We start from the raw sequence: 24,339 nt of genomic DNA, 5'->3' as shown, positions 1-24,339 counted from the left end.
TGCATGTGGATCATGTAGAGAATATGTTATGTGATAGCTATATTGTTGAATTTGAATATGATCCCACATATAATTATTATGAGAGAGAAAAATATGGTTGTAGAAATTTTCTTATTACTAAATTACCTCTTGTTATGTTGAGATCGTCAATGTTTTATTCCTCTTCTTTGCATATGCTAGATGTTTCTTGTCTTGATAATTTATTTGCTTATAAAATGCATATGCATAGAAAGTATGTTAGACTTAAGTGTGTTTATCACATGTTTTATGATGTCCTCTTCGTATTTCAATTACTACATTTCATGTGAGAATCATTGAAATTATTATGCCTAACTAGGGGCGTAAAACGATAGCGTTTGTTGGGAGGCAACCCAATGAATACAATTTATTTTTGTCTTTTGCTTTCTGTTATTGAGTGTTTGCACAATTATGCTACAGTATGATTGTGTTTTTTGTGTTTTAGTTAGTGTTTGTGCCAAGTAAAGCCTTTGGGATCATGTTGGGTGATAGTTGATTTGATCTTGTTAAAAAATAGAAACTTCTGTGCCCAAAAGAATAATTTTAACATATAAGGAGGCTAGCCAACTTTGCCTCCACGGAGCTCCCCCGATTGGGCCGTTCCTGGCCGTCCGATCGTAGTAAATTTCCCACCTCGCCTCCCCTCGGACGTTGGATATTCACTGCATATTTCACCTTGTTATTTCTTTCACATATGTATGACCGGTGGGCCGCTTCGTCGGTGGGGTCGTCATGCATTGGCTGGGTTTGCCGGTGCGAGGGTCTGATTGGTTGCACCTCTGGAAAGCCCATTTGCCCCCAATCCCCACAGCCGCCCGCCCGCACCCCTCCCTCCTCCCTCGTCTCAGCCGCCACCCCCACGAACCCTAGTTGCGCCCTCCTGCATCCTCCCCTCCCTGGTCCGCCCCAAGATCCTCCTCCTCCGTCCTCACATGCTCCACCCTGAGCACGCCGTCGGCGAGGCGCACCGCAAGGCCCCGGAGCAACTCAGCCAGAGCCCCTCCGTACAGGAGGAACCCCGCGGCCAGCGCAACCAACAACGGTGGCGCATACAAGAGCTCGGCCTTGATGGGCCGCGCGCTGTACGCGAGGGTCACGTCCGCGCTGGAGGGCAGCAACGAGCACATGGTGTGGTACAAGGAGGTGCGCAGGGAGAAGGTGCACGGCTCCGCCTAGCACCATGTGTGCGGCGGCGGGGACAGGCAACCACGGGCAGATTTTGGGGAGCGGCACGAGCATCAAGAAATGGCTGATTCCAAGGTGGGCTTTCCCTTGGCTCCTCTCTCTCTCTCCCCATCACACAATAATTTCCTCCTGATCCCATCACACAATAATCTCCTCCTGATCTTGTTATTTATGCATCTCCATATGTCATTGATGTTGTTCCGATTTGCAGGCATGTCAAGATCAAGGATATTTAAAGTTGTTTCTTCTATCGATGGAAGATTTCAGATACTTCTGTAGATGAATTTCTAGGATAAGATACATTGTGTTAATTGTCCCAAAGATGGAACGATTTGCTCCATGGAAATTATCTCCTTAGTTGCATTCCATTTACAGGTAAAGTGAGATTGTTACCTTTGTTTGATTTTCTGTTCAAACTTCACAATTGGAGTATGGATATTAGCTTAGTTGTTGTATTGAATTTTTCATTAGAGGGGCCCAGGCTGAGACTTAATACTTAATTACTTTCTCTTTGAACAAAAAAAAAGAGTGCACTTATGAAATGTAAAATGTGAAGTGCACACCCGACATCCTCCAATATTACCTGATTTGGTGCTGATTTTCATCTTCCAGTTCATGTTCATTGCCTTGCTGTGGTTGCACCGTGGTCTGTGGGGAACATGAACAAATACCTTTGCTACAACCGAGGTCTTAAAAGACCAGTCAAGGAGAGATAGGTTCGGTGAGTTATTTTACCCTCTGTTTATCCCTCTCAGATTAGCGGAGAAGAAGGATCTTTTTTTTCATTTCCTTTTGATTTCCTCTCTTGTTTGACAGGAACGAACTTTTTCTTCATAATTTTGTAGGGGTTGTTATGCTCTGTCCCTCGAGGTAAGTTTGCTAGGCAGCAACTTACTCCTATCTTGTTTTTTTTTAGTTTTGACCATGGTATGGAAATTACATGTGGTCGATGGTGTCAAGTTTAGGCAGGTGCCATCTGCATTTTGTGAAGATTGTCGTCATCTAGATTTTATTGCGGCATGATGCATATGTAATAAGGAATTTGGTGTTTCAGAAGCATCATTCGAAGTTCGTATGCTAAGATCTCAATTGGCAAGATAAAAAGACCACTACTTCTTACCTTCCAGTCATTTTAATATTATAGGAATGTAAGTGTGTACTAAGTAGAAAAGATGGTTGAATTCAGTGCCCCTGCATTTACACGACTAGGTGTTATTCATTTTTTGTTTCCTTTGATGCGCTGAGTACATATTGGAGCTTGTTGGGTACAAAATGTTTCCAAGATTAGTTTAGGATCAGAATTATTGTCATGTTGTCCAGATATTGCTCTAAGAGGTTCCTAGAATTAGTTTACTATCAGAGTTATTGTCATGTTGTCTAGATATTGCTCTGAAGAATCGAAACATACTTTTCAGGTTGCTTGGTTATAATTTTTGCCCCCCAAATGGCAGCTTTGCCCATTTTCTTGCTATAATATTATCATAAGGCTTGATTAATTTTGAACATACCTTTGTCTTTTCACTCTTATGTTATTTTAATAGTTATTTGACATGCTGTAAACTATTTCTTTTATTTTTCCAGGAAGAAATAGAAGTTGAGGGGAAGCTATTGCATGCTGGGAAATCAGTTGGTGTTGTCTATGTTGGTTTCCGGAAGAAAAGGACCGGCAAATTGATGGCTCAGGCACGTCGTACAAAGTACCTTGCTGTATCTTGCAGATTGTGAGGATTCCCTTCTGTTGTAAGATAAAAACCTGGTTATGTGTTGCATCTCAAAATCAAGATGTTGATTCGAGAAGAGAAAGGAGTTGTCGGCGTGGTGTGGTGCGAGACCTTTGTCCCGGAGCATGCAGATTGTCAGTATAAAGTAATGGGTATCAATGTTTTCTCATACATATGATTCTGAAGTAATAGAGAGCAGGAAGTGGTAGGCTTCATGCTTTATACATCGTGTATATACGCATAAAGTACACCCACATAAACTATAGTTCGTAATATCGGCAGCAAACAGAGGCACAACTAAGTAGTAGCATGTCCCTATTTTAAATGGGTAAAAAAAGCGCTTATCAAAAGAACAGTATCTCTGTTACATGATAAGAACGAATGTTTGCTTTTATGCATATGTGTAAAAGCACTCCACTATCATGCAAATAGTATCATGTTCAGAGCCTTAATAATGGCAGTTGTAAACCCAAAATAATCCATCTTATAATTTAGTATACAAAACAGATTCCGGTGAGAATTACTCCAATAAGAATGCTAGCTGCTACCATATATCTAATTGGTCCCAGATTGAAAATTTCAGTTGTTAATCTCCGAATGCAGTATGCACTTGTGCTGAAACATAGAGCGTGTGCAGTGTTGCTCTGTACAAGAATAAAAAAATCTCGGTTGTTAATCTCTGAATGAAGAAGGATCATGGTTCCCCACCTCTCTACTACTCATATTAATGCCACCCTTTGCTAATTTATCTTTGGTTGTTCAATGCATGATAACACTTTTTGAATTTGCAACATATGATACCTTCATCTTCTGAGTAGGAAGTCACTGGATAATATAATTAGACGAATACAACGTTAGAAGATGCCACAACCTCGAATATACCTAAATCTGGAAAAACAATTGGTTAGGTAGGAGGTCTATTGACACAATTTCCAATTTTTTAGTGCAAGATGAACTCAGTTTGGGGTTCTTCATCTATTCTCAGCGAGTGTTAGTTTTGTATTTTGTGTGTACTTCCACTTAATAATTAAAAATTTCATGATACATCCGATTTTATAAAGGGCTACCTCACAAGCATTTGATAGTAAGAGAATTAGTCCATGATATTGCCTCAACTGCATGTAATGACTGATAAGCAAGCTATTCTCCAAAATAAGATTACTGGTTGATCTGCTTACCACCTTCTCATTTCAGGCCCTCTTGCTATAGTCATGTGAAAGGATGGTGTTCGGAGCTATATATTGGAAAATATTTCTTGGCATTCCATTAAATTTTCGAGGTAACAATTTTCCATCACTTCAACACCATAGTGTGTTCCATAAATAGCTTGAGTATGGTATTATAATTGTACTCTTTTCCTTAGATAAGGTATTTTAATGTTTTAGTGTTCTCCAACTGCAGCGGCCATGTCGTGACTGCCGTGTTGAGTTCTTGCACAAGCACAACCTCTAGCCCAGTGAGCACACTCACCCCACTTAGTTTTATGGTCTTGGTCTGTTTTACTGTACTGATAATACATAGAAGATGTGCCGGTGAGTAGAAATGCTTACTGGATTTTGCATCTCTCCCTTCAACAGTTTTGAATGTAGCATCATCTGCTATTAATGTCATTCTGCCGCCAGCAAATTACTCACCTGGCATTTTTGCTCTGTGAATGAAATACACAGACAACATCTGTTGTTTATCGTCTGCAATATGATTGCTTTTACAGGCTTGGTTGAGTTCCTCTTTATTTTCTAAGAAATTATGCATTGGACTTGGCACGGAACTGCTGCATTGTTATCAATTTGGCACTTGGTTGTTCGTCGCCGCTGAGCTACTCTAAGCAAATTTATTTATCTGTGCCTTAAAAGTGTTCGACTGATTGATCATAAAGCTATGCTGCATATTATGCTCTTACGAACGGCAACCCTGTTTTGCTACATTGGTCTGGCGTTAGGTACGGAAAAGATTACAGGTATCACTTAGAATCTCGGAGCTATCAAACAATTCTTCTTGATTAGTACTACTACATGATACTACGATAATATACATTGTAACTGCTCTTTCCTGAGTGAATCTATTTAATTGTGCCTTAAAAGTGCTCGATGGATTGACCGTAAAGCTATGCTGCATATTTTACCATTGAAAGTGTGGACATATAGTTCTCCACAAATGTTATACCCCCTGCTGCAATTATTGACCCTTTTAGCATTCAATCAGAAACCAAGACGGCAATCCTCCAAACTTTTCAGTAACTTCGTATGTTTAATATCCTTTGATAATTGATAGTATGTTTCTCTTCAGATATATACCGGATTGAGTACTGCACTTTTAACTTATATACCATGGTCGTGCCTGATGATTGCTGTCATGCTTTGTGGGTTGCATTGTCGCCAATAGTTGCAAAACCACGCGGAGATGTACAAAATGCGTAAGCACTTAAGATTGGGATCACCTGGTGTATTACCTGGGCCTTACTCTCATGTACTACAATTGTTCAAAGCTATGATTTAAATGATCATGGTGTATTACAGAAAAGTCTAAAAATACTCATTATTGTCCATGTTAGTCAGGATCAAGATTTCTGCGTAATTATTTTTATTGTCAAAATTTTTTAAGTACAATGACAATTGTTCCTGTTCGTTAGGCCTTGATCTTACTATCCTATCTGAATATTCCTTTTATGACAATTCACATATCTATGCGATTGCCGGAGATGTAACCATGAGAGGAGCAGTGGCAATACTCAAAAAATTTAAATGGCGTGGTTTGAGTATATCCATTACAGGGATCCCAAAAATTATGCACAACGACATTGGCATCATAGACAAGTCGTTTGGGCTTCAAACTGCAGTGGGGATTGCTCAGCAGGCGATCGATGCGGCACATGTGGAGGTTGTGAGCTTTGTGAATGGCATCGGTCTTGTCAAACTTAGGGGCAGGAGTACGGGCCACATTGCTATCAATGCCACCCTGAGCAGCCGAGATGTTGACTGTTACTCCCTCCGTCCCAAAATAGTATAAAGTTAGTACAAAGTTGAGACACTTATTGTGGGACGGAGGGAGTATTTATTTCTGGGATTTTGAGTTCCTGGATTAAAGGATAAAGACGAAGGAGCATGCTGTCTGTTGTTGCTGAAGTCGCTGGTAAGGAGTTATTCCACGGACTGATGACCAGAATCAAGAGCAGGATGAGTCTGGCAACTGTCCTGCATGGTTAAAAAACTAATTTATATCTTTTGTTTCTTTGACGGTTATACTCATTTCTCTTATCATTGTATAAAATCAATTGTATTTTTGTTGTTGGCCGCTTGTTTCTTCTGTGGGCTCATTTTCTAGGAGAATGAGATGTTGCATAAACTACTATATAATGTTTGGTTCCCTTCAATCCATTTATTAGCTAACTAATTTTGGCTGTTGTTGCACATGATACAATTGTACTCTGTTGTTGCCATCTTGCCTTCTATAGTTTTATATGTGTTTAGCTCTGTACAATCAATTACACTTTTTAACTAATTAATAAAGGAGTAAAGAAAAGCCATGCATATGTTTAAAAAAATGGGCATATACATTCTTTTACGTTTTTTAACGCAGTCACAAATACGTTTCTCTTTTCATACATAAGGATCTGTTATACCACCAAATAAGTATGTGCGTGCGTGTGTGCGTGTTTTTTTCATTGTACACAACAATTTTCAAAACGCCTAAGTGGTTGCTAAAACCTATTTTTACTGAGAAAGATAAATCTTTTCAAAACACTCATTGTATAGATTTTGAAGACAATTCTATCTTAATTTTTCATACCAAGCCATGTTTTTTTTGTTTTAAATTAGACTCTATAAAGTTAAGCCATGTATATTCATATCGTATACACAATATTCCACCGTGTTTACTATGGCAAAAACTTTTCAAAGAAAACCATAGAATCATCAAAACAAGCACACAACACAAAGAAAATAGAATCTGTCAAAAACAGAACAGTCTGTAGCAATCAGGGAACTTCGAATACTTTTGTAACTCCAAAAATTCTGATAAATTAGGACAACGTGGGAAATTTGTATATCAATCTAGTGTAAAACATTCAGAGAAAAATCATGTTTTTTTTGTTTTAAATTAGACTCTATAAAGTTAAGCCATGTATATTCATATCGTATACACAATATTCCACCGTGTTTACTATTAGAGGGATTAAAGCATGGAACTTTTTTCATCACGGACATAGCTTTAGCGTGCCTCTGTGCCATCTGGCGCAACGGGTCCACTAGTTTTCATAAATCACGGAAACGTGATTTTTCTCTGAATGTTTTACACTAGATTGATATACAAATTTCCCACGTTGTCCTAGTTTGTCAGAATTTTTGGAGTTACAAAAGTATTCGAAGTTCCCTGATTGCTACAGACTGTTCTGTTTTTGACAGATTCTATTTTCTTTGCGTTGTGTGCTTGTTTTGATGATTCTATGGTTTTCTTTGAAAAGTTTTTGCCATAGAAAGGTTGGAATACAGTAGATATAATTCAAGAATAAAATAAGGGTTGGTTTGCTACAGTATTTATAGTAGTGATTTGTTTTCTTATACTAATAGATCTCATGAAGGTTTTGTTAAGTTTTGTGTGATTCAAGTTTTCAAGTTTTAGGTGATGTTACGATGGATGAAGAAATAAGGAGTAAGAAGAGCCTAAGCCTGGGGATGCCCATGGAACTCCAAGCTATTATCCAAAGAGAAGCAAGCAACTAAGCTTGGGGATGCCCGAGTGGCATCCCCTCTTTCTTCTAACGACCATCGGTATTTTACTTGGAACTATATTTTTATTCGTCACATACTATGAGTTTTGCTTGGAGCGTCTTGTATGATATGAGTCTTTGCTTGTTTTGCTTTTTGTTTATGTCTTGAATCCTTGCTAGACACACCTATTTGAGAGAGCCAAAATTATGCCATGACTTGTTAGAATTGCTCTCTATGCTTCACTTAAATCTTTATGAGCTATGGAATTTCTCTAGGTCTTCACTTATATCTTTTTGAGCACGGTGTGCTTTGTTATTTTTGAATAAATGCACTCATGATTCACTTAGATTTATTTGATAGTTAGTAATTTTTTTAAGAAATTTTCTCTTGTTTCACTTAAATTAATTTGAAAGAAAGAACTATTATGCTCATGATCTTCACTTATATTTGTTTGAGCTTATCAAAAGCAACACATGAAAATTAGTTCCAAAGTGATAGATATCCAAGAAGGATATAATAAAAACTTTCATGAAGATCATTGGATGAAATAAACTTGATTCCTTGTAATAGTTTTGAGATATGATGATGTGATATGTGAGTCATGTTGATGGGTAATTATGCTTTAGTAAGAATATTGGTGTTAAGGTTTGTGATTCCCTATGCAAGCACGGAAGTCAATAGTTATGCAATAAAATTACATCCTACTTGTGCTGCATTATTCGGTGTTAATTATGCTTAATGCTCGCTTATGAGATTTTTTGTTTCTTGGTTGGTCGCTTCTCAATCTTTTGCTAGCCTTCACTTTGCACTAAGTATGATCACTACTTGTGCATCCAAAATCCTTTAAACTAGTTTTGCCACATGAGTCCACTATACCTACCTATATGCGGTATCTCCGTGCCATTCTAAGCAAATTTGTATGTGCCATATCTAATTTTCAAAATAAACTTTTCTTTTGTGTGCTCGTACCGCTCATGAAACGGTAGGGGGTGGCTAATATATTTCCATGCTAGATATGTTATTCTCACGATGAGTGTTTATTCAGTTGGCATTGCACGAGAGTAAGGCAAATGTATTAGGGTTGCCTAGTCCCGAAATGAAAAAATGAATTTATTTTATGTTGTCAAAAAATAAATTCCTTGGAAAGTGTTGGTATGGAAGGCACCCGTGGATACGGTTAGCCATGGAAAGTGAAAGTATGGTGAAAAAAGGAATAAACTTTCATTTTTGTTTGGGAAGCGCCTATGATATATCTAGCATAGAAAGTATTGCGAACTTCTCGATCGTTCTCATTCACAGGAAAAGCATGCCTCTCAAAATGTTTTTATCTCTATGTTTTTCGCTTTGAGCTCTCGCACCTCTACAAATCCCTCTGCGAAGGGCCTTTCTTTTATTTTATGCAATTTTTATTTTTAATTTGAGTCTCCATCTTCTCTTATAAAGCACCAACTAAGGGGCACTATGATCGTACTTGAGCATTGTGTGTAGCTAATATGCGAGTGTGTTTCATGAATGGATCAATGATTGAGCATGATGGGCTAGGGATAACTTATATTAGCGTTGATATTTTGAAAGACATGGTTGCTTGTTGATATGCTTGCGTATTTAAGTCTCGTGTCAAAACTAGACTACTGCTTTGAACCATATAAAAGTCCAAATGTCCATGCTACAAAGAAAATAATATGTGATGAACATGTTAGGCAGCATTCCACATCAAAAATTCTGTTTTTATCATTTACCTACTCGAGGACGAGCAGGAATTAAGCTTGGGGATACTGATACGTCTCCAACGTATATATAATTTTTGATTGTTCCATGCTATTATATTATCGTTCTTGGATGTTTTACAATCATTTTATAGTCATTTTTATATCATTTTTTGGCACTAACCTATTGCCATAGTGCCAAATGCCAGTTGTTGTTTTCTACATGTTTTTTACATCGCACGAAATCAATACCAAACGGAGTCCAAACGCAGCGAAACTTTTTGTGGATTTTATTTGGACCAGAAGACATCCAGTGGGCCGGAGAAGCACCTGGGGATGCTCCGAGGGGAGCACAACATACCAGTGCGTGCCTGGAGGCCCAGGCGCACCCAGGTGGGTTGTGCCCACCTCGGTTGCCTCCCGAACCGCCTCTTTACTCTATAAATACCCCAATATTCCAGAAACCCTAGGGGAGTCAATGAAAATCAATTGCAGCCACCGCAAGTTCCAGAGACCACAGACCCAATCTAGACACCATCACAGAGGGGTTCATCATGCCGATTGGTGCCTTTCCGATGATGCGTGAGTAGTTCTTTGTAGACCTATGGATCCATAGTTAGTAGCTAGATGGCTTCCTTTCTCTCTCTTTTGATTCTCAATACAATGGTCTCTTGGAGATCCATATGATGTAACTCGGTGTGTTTGTTGGGATCCGATGAACTTTGAGTTTATGATTAGATCTATCTTTTTATCCATGAAAGCTATTTGAGTCTTCTTTGAATCTCTTATATGCATGATTGCTTATAGCCTCATATTTCTTCTCCGATATTTGGTTTTTTTGGCCAACTTGATCTATTTATATTGCAATGGGAAGATGTGCTTTGTGATGGGTTCGATCTTACGGTGCTTGATCCCAGTGAAAGAAGGGGAACCGACACGTATGTATCATTGCCATTAAGGATAACAAAATGGGGTCTATTTCTACATAAATAGATCTTGTCTACATCATGCCATCGTTCTTATTGTATTACTCTGTTTTTCCATGAACCTAATACACTAGATGCATGCTAGATAGCGGTCGATGTGTGGAGTAATAGTAGTAGATGCAGGCAGGAGCCGGTCTACTAATATTGGACTTGATGCCTGTATACTGATCATTGACTGGATATCGTCATGATTATTTGAAGTTTTATCAATTGCCCAACAGTAATTCATTTACCCACCATTTGCTATTTTTCTCGAGAGAAGCCACTAGTGAAATCTACGGCCCCAGGTCTCTTCTTTATTACATTTGCCTTTGCGATCTATTTTCCTTTGCTTTTATTTCCAGATCTATTAAACCAAAAATACAAAAATACCTTGCTGCAATTTATTTTATTTGGCGTTCGATCTATCAATATTTACAACTCTCTCACGTCCGTTTGCCAATTTCTGGCGCCGTTACCCGAAAGGGATTGACAACCCCTTTAACACGTCGGGTTGCGAGTATTTGTTATTTGTGTGCAGGTGTTGTTCACGTAGTGTTGCATGGTTCTCCTACTGGTTCGATAACCTTGGTCTCATCACTGAGGAAAATACCTACTGTTGCTGTGCTGCATCATCCCTTCCTCTTTGGGGAAATACTGACGTAGTTCTAGCAGACATCAGCTACGCACCCCTATATGAAAGTAGCATTAAAAAATATCAAAAAATTTATTTTTTTTGAAGTTTTGGGATATCAAACCTGGGTGCTCGCTGTATACCCGTGTTCATTTTCATGGGGAATGGTGCCCGTGGTATCTGCAGTGCTAGAATTGTGGTCCGACATACAAACATCCAAAAAATAATATATAAATACAATCTTTTTACTGACATTGCCATGTGCACCCATTCCCCACGAACTAAACACGGATGTACAATGGACACCATGTTTCATATAAAAAATCAGATTTTTTTGGAAAATTCCTAACATGTTTTTAATGCTACATTCATATAAGGGTGTATGGCACCCGTGAGCCATAAAGCTTCCTCCTTCTCTCTGTCGTCCAATGAAGCAAAGTCCGGCCATCTCTATGTTCGCATGACTCTACACATGGCCCGCCTTTAAAAAAATTAACATAACGCTGGAACATCAGAAATCTGGCTTCTCCTCTGAAAGGCTTCATAGTCGGTGCACGAATCTTGGCAATCCCATGTTGTCATGTCCTTAAGAGGCACTCGTTCGCTCGAAGGCTCACGTGGACGTTTTTCACTCGCTCGCATCGCATATTGCCTCACTCCCCCAGTTCTCGCCTCACCTCTCTTCCCCGGTTCTCTTGTCACCTCACTCCATCCTCGCACTCTCCCATCTACATGGGATCTCTCTGCCATGACGGGGGAGGCCATACACCGGCGATGAGGAGCCCATGTGTGGCGACAAGGCGGGTTCCGCCGTTCCCGTGGCTGGCGGTAGTGGAGCCTAGGCGGGTCACTACGGAGAGGAGCTCCACCAGACCAAATCAGGGTGTCGCGCGGCGGAGTTCATGCGCGCGGGCCTTGAGGCATCACACGCGGGGTGATTTTGCGGGTTTCGTCGTTCCAGTGGCTGGCGGTGGGGAGTCGAGGCGGGCCGCTACGGAGAGGAGCTCGACTGGACCAAAGTGGGGTGTCGCGTGACGGAGGCGGGCCGGCACAGCAGAGGCGGGCTTTCCACAGATGCTCCTACCTCGCTCCGTTCTTCGTCCTGCTTCTTGGGTCCCCTTCAAGCTTGACATCGTCTCCCCCAAGGTGAGCAGCGTCTTACCCTCCTTCCTCCCTTTCAGATCGATGCCCAAAGGCGTCGTGCCCGTCAAATCCAGCCGCGACCTACCCATCCTTGATATTTTACTTGAATGAGGTGATCCCAAGATTCGGCCGCCCATAGTTGTTGTGTTGAGTTTAGTATCAACAACATCGAGCAGTAGGATATGAGATGCGGGGATCAAATTTTTCCATGCGGTTGTATTATTTTGTATTTTGAATTAGAGAACTATTGTTCCACGTACACACCATGGCAAGTTTTAGATCCATGGCAAAGTTAAATTTCCAAGACATGACAATTTGCATTGCTCGGCCATGGCTAGATTTATATCCATGGCAAACTTTTTTCAGAGCCATTGTAAATTTTAGTTCAATAACCATGGCAAATTCATTATCTACAACTTGTCAATTCCTTTTGTTTTTGCTTTTTAAACTATATATGTCTTTGCATGATTTTCAAATCACTGGTATGTGGTAGTTGGTCATGGTAAATTCTATGTGTACAGTATGAAAATTCCATGGACATAACATGGCAAAAAAATTGATAAGGGAATGGGGGTCGGGTGGGCAAAACCACACTTTTTTCCTATAGGGGGTGGCAAATCCTTTATATGTAGCATGACCAACATAGCATGACAATTTCTATATTTGATCACATGGCAAGTTTAGAAATTGTTCCAATAAACGGTTTTTAAAGTTTGCCATGGCAAAGCTGTCATGATTATTTTCCATGGCAGAGAAACATATCCAATTTTTTTCCATCAAGTTCACATGATGTATGCATAGGTGCCATGGCAGAAAAAACTTCCTATAGATGATACTATAATTCATGGCAACAATGTCAGGAAAATGTTCTATAGTTCATGGCAATTTTAGACATGTTTTTGTATTGACGAGAATTTGAAGTTTAGAAATTTTCCTTATAACAAATTCTTAAGGTTTTTGCCATGGCAAAAATGTTATGGACATAACAAGGCATTTTTTGATAAGGGGGTATGGGGGGGGGGGACCACACTTTTTCCTATAAGACGATGGCAAATCTTCCAGATGCAGCATAGCAAATGTTTTTGTAGACAACATGGCAATGATTCGTCGCCATGGCACCTCAAAATTTGTTGACACGACAAGAAACCCTAGGATACATCATATGTTCCTTTTGAAACAGAAAATATATTGCCATATTAACTCAACTTTTGCACCATTTTGTCAAATTAAACCATGCTTTTATTGCGATGGCAAGCTAGATCAAGAGAAATGAACTTAACTTTGTCATGATGGGGAAAGCAATTGTGCCATATCATTTTGCTTATGAATCAACCATTTACTTTATGAATCAATGAATATTAAGATGCATTTTCCATGGAAATGTCTCTCTCAAAATTTATACGTATGATTTTCCCATGGCAAACTAAAACTATATGTTGCCATGATGGCAACTTTTCGTAGTGTTTTCGCCATATCTATTTCAAGAATATTGCCATGGTTACTTACATACTTTTTTGGCCATGGCATCTTGCAATCTAGTTTTTTCCATGGCAAATTTTTAATACGATATCATTGCAACTTAAGATGCCTTTTCCATTGAAATGTCTCTCTCACATTCTATATAGATGTTTTTGCCATGGCAAACCAAAACTATACACTAGTGGAAAAACAGCTAGCCACAACTTTTGTTGGTGGCGTGCCATTTTCCATCAATGGCAGCACAATTTTTTTCAAATAGTGTTGGCGGCTGCATAATTAGCACGTTAGCTATACATAGTTAGTCCTGGTGTTGATATTTTGTAATACATCAGTACTATGTGGACCCAACTGTGCTGAACAGTTGGAAGATACTGCTGGTGTAGGATTGCTATGCATGTAGTAGTTAATTAATTAGTGCTGGCGTGCCAACTTATGTTACACCAGAAATAATTTTTCCATTTTATCAAGTGTTTTAAGTGTTTAATGATTATAGTAGTCAAAAAATAATGCACATATTATATTATATTTTTGTCATCATTATTATTAGTATTTTTTTTTATCATTTTGGGTCTTTTATTTCTTTACTACAATTCTAATTTTGAGTCTTTTATTATGTTAAGTCTTTTATTAATCTTAGTCTTTTTTATTTGGGATGTTATTATCTATGACGTTGCATTTTTGGCCCACGCTAGCACTGGCCCACTTGAGTAAACTCCCCACCTTAGTAAAAGACCTAGTCGTCGCACTCATTTCACCCACTACACTCCCCCTCAACCAGCCGTCGTCGCCACCTCCAGACCTCGCCGCCCCGTCGCCGCACCGCCGGTAGCAAGGTTCGATCCTCTCCTTCCCCTCCCATCACATCTCCTTCCTCTCCACTCGCACCTCCTCCATCCGCGGGCATGCCACACGGAATCCATGGGGATTGCTTTGTGTAGGAATTTAGGGGATTACTTTGTGTAGAATTTTAGTATCATGGATTGCTTTGTGTGATGTAGAATTCACAGTTAGTTCCATGAATTGCTTTGTGTAAGAATTTTAGTGATAGTCTGGTTGCTATTGTGTAGAATCCGATTTTAATACTACATTTTGAGTAGAAATTTTTTGAGTGTCTCAAATGTTAATGATTCAAGTTTAACTTAATTTGGTAGTGTAGTCTGGAATGTTTGGAATAAAGAAGATGAACTCCTATAAGTTAGATTGGCAGTGTAGAATTTGTTTATTTGTGTCTCCCTCCGTGGATTTTGTTTATTTGTATAGAGAAATACTAGTGTAGAATAATATTTAGCACTATAGCATCCGATCATATTTAGTAGAACTAGTGTAGAAACCGATTGTACTTAGTGTTGATCAGTAGTCTAGAATCTGATTATACTTAGTTTTCAATATGTTTTTTGTAGAATGGTGCAACCACCATCATGTCGAGTGTGCAAATCAAGGTGTGCAACTGGCACGTTGTTCGGCATCTACTTCCAGTCGTGTTTTGTTCCTACAGTGGTAACAAATTATATGAACATTCTAACAGTTAATTCTTTGTTTTTGTTGCTATTTCCACTAATGCATTTATGTGTTTTTTGGTTTTTCTTACACAGATTGTCCCTTGCAATGTGATATTAGAATTCAGTGAGCTCATTACTGGAGACACTGTGATCTTCGACGCTCCTGGGGACACTACACTATGGAGGTTGATGAGTGATATTTTTACACTCATTTCAACCTTGTTTAAACTGAATTATTTCACTAAAAGAGAGATATATGTTTCAATATTGCCACTAATGACTAATGAATGCAAAGGATTCCACAAATACTCTCTTTGTTATTTTTTCCACAGGAAATGGGCTAAAAAGGTAAGAGATCACATGGGAGATAGGAAAGGAAGGAAAATGGAGAAGAAATAAGTCACCAGGAGGTGTCAGAAGGCCACCATAACCAAAGACGGTGTTCCAGGTGACCGCACACGCTTGCATGAGCAGTTTTTTGGCGTGGAAGCCGAGGCAGGTTGTCAACCTAAGCAACTTTATAAAGGGGGCCCCATCGAAATGTCAACAGAAAGGGGGAGAAGGAGGAGCGTCGAGCACAGGTAGAACTTGTTCATCATCATCTTCATCCACAAATCCTAGTGTGACGCCCGGGTAATCAGGCTACAGTAATCCCATGTTAATGATGCCACGTCACCTCGGTTATTGTTGATAATTCCATGTTAGATCGAAACGGATTCAAATTCTAAATTTGAATTAAAGTTAAAACTATTAAAGTTTTCAAAAGTCAAAACTAAAATGTTCGATGTGTTGAAAATATTCCCTAACTATTTGTCATGAAGAAACCATGTTTTTATATAAGGCCTATATTTTTTTAAAATGAGCTAAAACAGTAGAGAAAATAAAGAAAAAGGAAAACAATAAAAACAGAAAACAAAACTACAAAAAAAAAGAGAAGAGGCCCCCTGGCTAACTGGGCCAGACGGCCCAGCTGGCCATCCAACCAGACCGGCCCAAACCCCCCTCCATATCCCCTCTAGGGAAAACCCTAACTCCCCCGACCGCACCCCCCACTCCCCACGACTCTCCCCTCCCCCTCCCGATCTGATCTGGATCGGGGGCTCGATCGCCGCCGCCAAGACGCCACCCGGAGTGCCCCCTCCCCCGCCTGAGGACCCCGTCGCCCTCCACCTCGCTCCCTCATCTCCCTCCCTGCCCGATCTGGATCGGGGCAGCCCCCCCCCGATCCCATCTCGACGCCGAACCGCCATCGCCGCGCTCGCCTCGGACGTCGTCGTCTCCACCACCGCCGCCCTCTTCATCGCCGGACCTCCCCGACTCCTCCTCGAGCCTACTTAAGCACACCTACAGGGCTCGGTGAGCTCCGCCGTCCGTTCCCTCCCTTCCCCTCTGCTCCCATCGCTATGCAACGCTCGTAGTCGCCGCTGGCCGCCGCCTCTGTCGACGCGCTCACCGCGCCTGTAGGTGCGCCCGGTCGTGCACGCCCTCTCCTCGACGCGCCCGGGGCGCGCCCCGCAACCGCCCGCGCGTGCGCAACCTCACCTCACCAGCGATGCGGCCTCGCCGGTCTGCGCGCCCGTGCCTCCCACTGCTGCAGCTGCCGTGGCCTCGCCCCTCACGCCAGCCCGTCCGCACGGCCCCACTCCGGCGGCGCCTCCTCTGTCGCCCGCGAGCTCGCTCGTCGCCGGCCCCGCACTTCGTCTCCCCACGCCGGCCGGCCACCGCGGTCGCCTTGGCCACTGGCCTCGCCTCGCCACACTCCGTGCGGGTGAGCGCTCGCCCCGGCGCCCGTCGCCCTCCTGCCCGCTAACCCGTTAAGGCCCCCTGGGGCCACTAACATGGGGGCCCCAGCCCCAGAACGTTTTGTTAAAAAAAAGGAATTAAAAATAATATATAAAATAAATAAAATAAATAAATAGATAATAATAATTTAATTAAGAAACTAATTAAGTTAATTAATCATAATTACATTAACCTAACTAACTAATTAGTTTAATTAAACAGTAGTTAGATTAGTTACACACTAATTAGACTAAACAGTCAATGACTAGTGGGACCCACACGTCAGTTGACCAGTCAACATCTCTGTTGACTGCTGACGTCATGCTGACGTCATGATGATGTCAGCAAACACTGTTTTGGATAATGTTGAATTTAAATAAATAATTAAAATCAGAAAATGATTTAAATCTTTAGAAAATCATATCTTTTAATCCGTAATTCGGATGAAAATACTTTCTACATGAAAGTTGCTCAGAACGACGAGACGAATCCGGATACACGGTCCGTTCGTCCGCCACACACCCCTAACCTATCGAACCCGCAACTTTCCCCCTCCGGCTCCTCTGCCCGAAAACACGAAACCCCGGGAATACTTTCCCAGATGTTTTTCCCCCTTCACCGGTATCACCTACTACCGCGTTAGGGCACACCGAACACCGCGTATTGCCTTGTTATATTTTGTGATGCTTTGTTTGCTCTGTATTCATTATTTCTTCCCCCTCTTCTCTCCGGTAGACTACGAGACCGACGCTGCTGCTGACCAGTTCGACTACGGAGTTGACGACCCCTCTCTATTGCCAGAGCAACCAGGCAAGCCCCCCCTTTGATCAACAGATATCGCCTATTCTACTCTATACTGCTTGCATTAGAGTAGTGTAGCATGTTACTGCTTTCCGTTAATCCTATTCTGATGCATAGCCTGTCATTGCTGCTACAGTCATTGATACCTTACCCGCAATCCTAAATGCTTAGTATAGGATGCTAGTGTTCCATCAGTGGCCCTACACTCTTGTCCGTCTGCCATGCCATACTACTGGGCTGTGATCACTTCGGGAGGTGATCACGGGCATATACTATATACTTTACACTGTTACATTACCTGTGATACTGTACGGAGTTGGGGGCTGAAAGGACAGGTGGCTCCATCCCGGTAGAGGTGGGCCTGGGTTCCCGACGGTCCCCGACGATTACTTTGTGGCGGAGCGACAGGGCAGGTTAAGACCACCTAGGAGACAGGTGGGCCTGGCCCTGTTCGGCGTTCGCGGATACTTAACACGCTTAACGAGATCTTGGTATTTGATCTGAGTCGGCTACGAGCCTATACGCACTAACCATCTACGTGGGAGTAGTTATGGGTATCCCGACGTCGTGGTATCAGCCGAAGCACTTCAGACGTCAGCGACGGAGCGGCGCGCGCCGGATTGGAACGTAAGCCTGCTCTTGTATTAAGGGGGCTAGTTCTGCTTCCGGCCGCCCTCGCAACGTGCAGGTGTGCTATGGGCGATGGGCCCAGACCCCTGTGCGCTTAGGTTTAGACCGGCGTGCTGGCCTCTCTGTTTTGCCTAGGTGGGGCTGCGACGTGTTGATCTTCCGAGGCCGGGCATGACCCAGGAAAGTGTGTCCGACCAAATGGGATCGAGCGTGTTGGGTTATGTGGTGCACCCCTGCAGGGAAGTTAATCTATTCGAATAGCCGTGATCTTCGGTAACAGGACGACTTGGAGTTGTACCTTGACCTTATGACAACTAGAACCGGATACTTAATAAAACACACCCTTCCAAGTTCCACAGACAACCCGGTGATCGCTTTTCCGCAGGGCGACGAGGAGAGGATCGCCGGGTAGGATTATGCTATGTGATGCGACTGGAGATGCGCTTGGAGATGCTACCTGGATATGCTACTTGGAGATGCTACTTGGAGGACTTCAATCTACTCTCTTCTACATGCTGCAAGACGGAGGCTGCCAGAATAAGAGGTAGATTGTAGCATGTAGAGAGTAGATTGAAGTCCTCCAAGTAGCATCTCCAAGTAGCATATCCAGGTAGCATCTCCAAGCGCATCTCCAGTCGCATCGCATAGCATAATCCTACCCGGCGATCCTCTCCTCGTCGCCCTGCGGAAAAGCGATCACCGGGTTGTCTGTGGAACTTGGAAGGGTGTGTTTTATTAAGTATCCGGTTCTAGTTGTCATAAGGTCAAGGTACAACTCCAAGTCGTCCTGTTACCGAAGATCACGGCTATTCGAATAGATTAACTTCCCTGCAGGGGTGCACCACATAACCCAACACGCTCGATCCCATTTGGCCGGACACACTTTCCTGGGTCATGCCCGGCCTCGGAAGATCAACACGTCGCAGCCCCACCTAGGCAAAACAGAGAGGCCAGCACGCCGGTCTAAACCTAAGCGCACAGGGGTCTGGGCCCATCGCCCATAGCACACCTGCACGTTGCGAGGGCGGCCGGAAGCAGAACTAGCCCCCTTAATACAAGAGCAGGCTTACGTTCCAATCCGGCGCGCGCCGCTCCGTCGCTGACGTCTGAAGTGCTTCGGCTGATACCACGACGTCGGGATACCCATAACTACTCCCACGTAGATGGTTAGTGCGTATAGGCTCGTAGCCGACTCAGATCAAATACCAAGATCTCGTTAAGCGTGTTAAGTATCCGCGAACGCTGAACAGGGCCAGGCCCACCTGTCTCCTAGGTGGTCTTAACCTGCCCTGTCGCTCCGCCACAAAGTAACCATCGGGGACCGTCGGGAACACAGGCCCACCTCTACCGGGATGGAGCCACCTGTCCTTTCAGCCCCCAACTCCGTACAGTATCACAGGTAATGTAACAGTGTAAAGTATATAGTATATGCCCGTGATCACCTCCCGAAGTGATCACAGCCCAGTAGTATAGCATGGCAGACGGACAAGAGTGTAGGGCCACTGATGGAACACTAGCATCCTATACTAAGCATTTAGGATTGCAGGTAAGGTATCAATGACTGTAGCAGCAATGACAGGCTATGCATCAGAATAGGATTAACGGAAAGCAGTAACATGCTACACTACTCTAATGCAAGCAGTATAGAGTAGAATAGGCGATATCTGTTGATCAAAGGGGGGGCTTGCCTGGTTGCTCTGGCAAGAGAGAGGGGTCGTCAACTCCGTAGTCGAACTGGTCAGCAGCAGCGTCGGTCTCGTAGTCTACCGGAGAGAAGAGGGGGAAGAAATAATGAATACAGAGCAAACAAAGCATCACAAAATATAACAAGGCAATACGCGGTGTTCGGTGTGCCCTAACGCGGTAGTAGGTGATACCGGTGAAGGGGGAAAAACATCCGGGAAAGTATTCCCGGGGTTTCGTGTTTTCGGGCAGAGGAGCCGGAGGGGGAAAGTTGCGGGTTCGATAGGTTAGGGGTGTGTGGCGGACGAACGGACCGCGTATCCGGATTCGTCTCGTCGTTGTGAGCAACTTTCATGTAGAAAGTATTTTCATCCGAATTACGGATTAAAAGATATGATTTTCTAAAGATTTAAATCATTTTCTGATTTTAATTATTTATTTAAATTCAACATTATCCAAAACAGTGTTTGCTGACGTCATCATGACGTCAGCATGACGTCAGCAGTCAACAGAGATGTTGACTGGTCAACTGACGTGTGGGTCCCACTAGTCATTGACTGTTTAGTCTAATTAGTGTGTAACTAATCTAACTACTGTTTAATTAAACTAATTAGTTAGTTAGGTTAATGTAATTATGATTAATTAACTTAATTAGTTTCTTAATTAAATTATTATTATCTATTTATTTATTTTATATATTATTTTTAATTCCTTTTTTTTAACAAAACGTTCTGGGGCTGGGGCCCCATGTTAGTGGCCCCAGGGGGCCTTAACGGGTTAGCGGGCAGGAGGGCGACGGGCGCCGGGGCGAGCGCTCACCCGCACGGAGTGTGGCGAGGCGAGGCCAGTGGCCAAGGCGACCGCGGTGGCCGGCCGGCGTGGGGAGACGAAGTGTGGGGCCGGCGACGAGCGAGCTCGCGGGCGACAGAGGAGGCGCCGCCGGAGTGGGGCCGTGCGGACGGGCTGGCGTGAGGGGCGAGGCCACGGCAGCTGCAGCAGTGGGAGGCACGGGCGCGCAGGCCGGCGAGGCCGCATCGCTGGTGAGGTGAGGCTGCGCACACGCGGGCGGTTGCGGGGCGCGCCCCGGGCGCGTCGAGGAGAGGGCGTGCATGACCGGGCGCACCTACAGGCGCGGTGAGCGCGTCGACAGAGGCGGCGGCCAGCGGCGACTACGAGCGTTGCACATCGATGGGAGCAAAGGAGAAGGGAGGGAACGGACGGCGGAGCTCACCGAGCCCTGTAGGTGTGCTTAAGTAGGCTCGAGGAGGAGTCGGGGAGGTCCGGCGACGAAGAGGGCGGCGGTGGTGGAGACGACGACGTCCGAGGCGAGCGCGGCGATGGCGGTTCGGCGTCGAGATGGGATCGGGGGGGGGGGGGCTGCCCCGATCCAGATCGGGCAGGGAGGGAGATGAGGGAGCGAGGTGGAGGGCGACGGGGTCCTCAGGCGGGGGAGGGGGCACTCCGGGCGGCGTCTTGGCGGCGGCGATCGAGCCCCCGATCCAGATCAGATCGGGAGGGGGAGGGGAGAGTCGTGGGGAGTGGGGGGTGCGGTCGGGGGAGTTAGGGTTTTCCCTAGAGGGGATATGGAGGGGGGTTTGGGCCGGTCTGGTTGGATGGCCAGCTGGGCCGTCTGGCCCAGTTAGCCAGGGGGCCTCTTCTCTTTTTTTGTAGTTTTGTTTTCTGTTTTTATTGTTTTCCTTTTTCTTTATTTTCTCTACTGTTTTAGCTCATTTTAAAAAAATATAGGCCTTATATAAAAACATGGTTTCTTCATGACAAATAGTTAGGGAATATTTTCAACACATCGAACATTTTAGTTTTGACTTTTGAAAACTTTAATAGTTTTAACTTTAATTCAAATTTAGAATTTGAATCCGTTTCGATCTAACATGGAATTATCAACAATAACCGAGGTGACGTGGCATCATTAACATGGGATTACTGTAGCCTGATTACCCGGGCGTCACAAATCTCCTCCACTACAAGAAATCTCGTCCCGAGAATTTAAGAGGGGGACTAGGGGGAAAGGTCTGGTTACGAAATCCTAACGAATCTTCTCGTCTTTGGTTGCTCTTCTCGAAGAGGTCGATCCATTACATTGATGTCTTCAGTTCTCCGCTTCGGGTCATCATGATGAAGTTATCGTCCTTCCTTGGGGATCTTCATCGTACTTACGGAAAGGATAAGGGGTAGCTTCAAAAGGACAGACCTCTACAAGGTTGACTATCTGGTCGATAACACCGAGGAAGGTGGCGGAAGTTACTCTCGAATTGAATCTTAAGAAAATATCGAGAGCAAAGTAAGGAGGTACCATGAGAAGTTTCAAACGGATAGGCAAGTGTTCGATGCCTAATCAGCAGGTGAAAGGGGTTCAGGGCAACGAGAATAAGTATTGCGTCTGATACCAAAATAGATCACTTGGGACGGCGGTCCGTGAATTACATACGAGTCCACTCGCGAGGAATAACTTTGGGAACAGGGGTTGTACAGGAGAGTCAGGTTTCGATCCTGTGAAACTGTGGGTTATGGGCCCACCATGTGGATTAACAGTAGGAAGGGCGGTGACGTTTTGCACGATCATGATAGCAAGGCATGTCAGAGAGTAGCATATCAGTTATGTCGGCAACAATGTTGGTACCAAGGGCGAGGGACGAAGAGAACCATTTTCCTGCTCGTTGAAACGAGGCGGGCCAAGAGGCAAAGTTCTCATCCATCGGCGGTTACCGAAATGTCATCAACAATAGAAACAGGTCTCACTGGCAGAGTTGTACACCGAGGTGTTTACATGAGCAGAAGAATCTTACTGTTTAGATCAGATAGATCACAAGAAAGGTTAAACAAACCAATGGAAAAGAAAATGTGATCCTCAGGTTAAACAGAACAAATGGAAAGGAAAAATGTGTTTAAACACATATTTCAGGGGTATATCCTTCCCAAGGACAAGCAGAGCATGATATCCTTGATAGGATATAAGGTAGAAAACCCTTTCAGGTAAGGGGAGAGAAATTTCATGACATTACTCACACAACGGTGTTAGGATAAATGATAAATAAAATTTAGCATCGTGCTTCAAATGTTCCTGTTGAAAATCGGAGTACCATTGACATGCTTCTAGATAGCATTGACAAGGTCTTCAGGTGAAGATCAAACTTTGGAAACACGAAGGATCCATCAGGAATAACTTGTAGAATAAGTCTTACAATTTCCTCCAGGAAGAATGGTTGTCCTTGCAAAAGAAATTATAACGATAGGTCCTCCACCCAGCGGGGGGGGGGGGGGGTGCTAGGCATGACATCATGTTACCGGGTCACGTAGAGATCAATGTTACAACTCTTGGAGGTATGTCCCAACCATCATATCTGACCGAGATTCAGATCCGGTTGGTGTCAGGATACCTCAGACTTAGGATACCTGAGAAGAAAAGGTGCAACGCAAATTGACGAGATGACATTGTAAGATTCTCGGGGAAATGAACTGTGAAGTGATTTCCGTTATCAAGAGTCCATCATTAACCCAAGGAGAGGACAAGGAGGTGTCTGGTGAACTCAACGGCAATTCACCGAGATTCCTAAAAGATGGATGTCCACAATTAAGTGAACAAGGAGATAACATTGGTCAGATCAAATGATATAAGGAAATATGCTCGAGGAAAACATACACAATTAAACATTGGTTGAAAGGTGCGTCCGAAATATGGGTTGGGTTGCACGACCGACGTCGGAAATGGTGATTCAATAATCAATAGTCTAAGAATGAATGGCCAACCATTAACTTCAAAGCAAGAGGGTTCCTAGAAGGGCAGAATCCAAACAGCACCGCCCACTTGTTGGTACCCCGGTTGGAATCAACACGAGGACCCAAGAAAGAATGGTGATGGTGAGAAGTATCACCTACCAAGAATTCTTAAGAGGTGGTGTAATTCCCATGACATTCTTGACATAAAAGGTGGTAATATCCAAGGTAAAGAAGAACAATGCTGGGTAGCAAGGAACTCAAGGTACAACACAAAACAAGAACAAGTCTGTGTTGGAGGAAAGGTAGTAGAGTGGTCGATGATAACACTAATCATCGAGGGCAAGGATGGTATTTCTCATCATGAACTCAATTGACATCCTGGAAGAGCTCAGAATGCCGATGATGATCACGACACAATTGTTGAGAGATTTCATGAAGATGTAATCGGTCGGCGATGGCATCAAGCCAAAGGAATGATGAAGTGAAAGGTTACTGAAACCAAGGGTATGACACAAACTCGAAACAAGCTTGTAGTTCAAGGCGAAGTGTTAAGACGAGGAAGATCGACGTAAGCTTAGCTCATCGTCGAAAATTGGTGCTCCGAGAATAAGGACCAGGTAGCACGGTTAGAATCATCACGTCAATGATATAG

General features: G+C 43.3%; 1 long non-coding RNA gene across 3 annotated transcripts; it reads left to right on the top strand.

Moving 5' to 3' along the window:
• The first annotated feature begins 830 nt into the window (after positions 1-830).
• Positions 831-6,314, top strand: LOC123115585 (uncharacterized). 3 transcript variants are annotated; one of them, XR_006456672.1, is made up of 6 exons: positions 831-1,278; positions 1,415-1,578; positions 1,816-1,924; positions 2,049-2,073; positions 2,785-4,203; positions 4,326-6,314. It is a non-coding gene; the product is annotated as an uncharacterized lncRNA (long non-coding RNA). The 3 variants fall into 3 exon arrangements; XR_006456671.1 differs by having other exon boundaries at positions 2,020-2,073; XR_006456673.1 differs by lacking the exon at positions 2,049-2,073.
• Positions 6,315-24,339: the final 18,025 nt, after the last annotated feature.

Source organism: Triticum aestivum, chromosome 1B (genome assembly GCF_018294505.1).
Source record: "Triticum aestivum cultivar Chinese Spring chromosome 1B, IWGSC CS RefSeq v2.1, whole genome shotgun sequence".
Lineage (NCBI taxonomy): Eukaryota > Viridiplantae > Streptophyta > Magnoliopsida > Poales > Poaceae > Triticum > Triticum aestivum.
The sequence above is the reverse complement of the archived record's forward strand: the minus strand, read 5'-3'. Positions and strand labels throughout refer to the sequence as shown.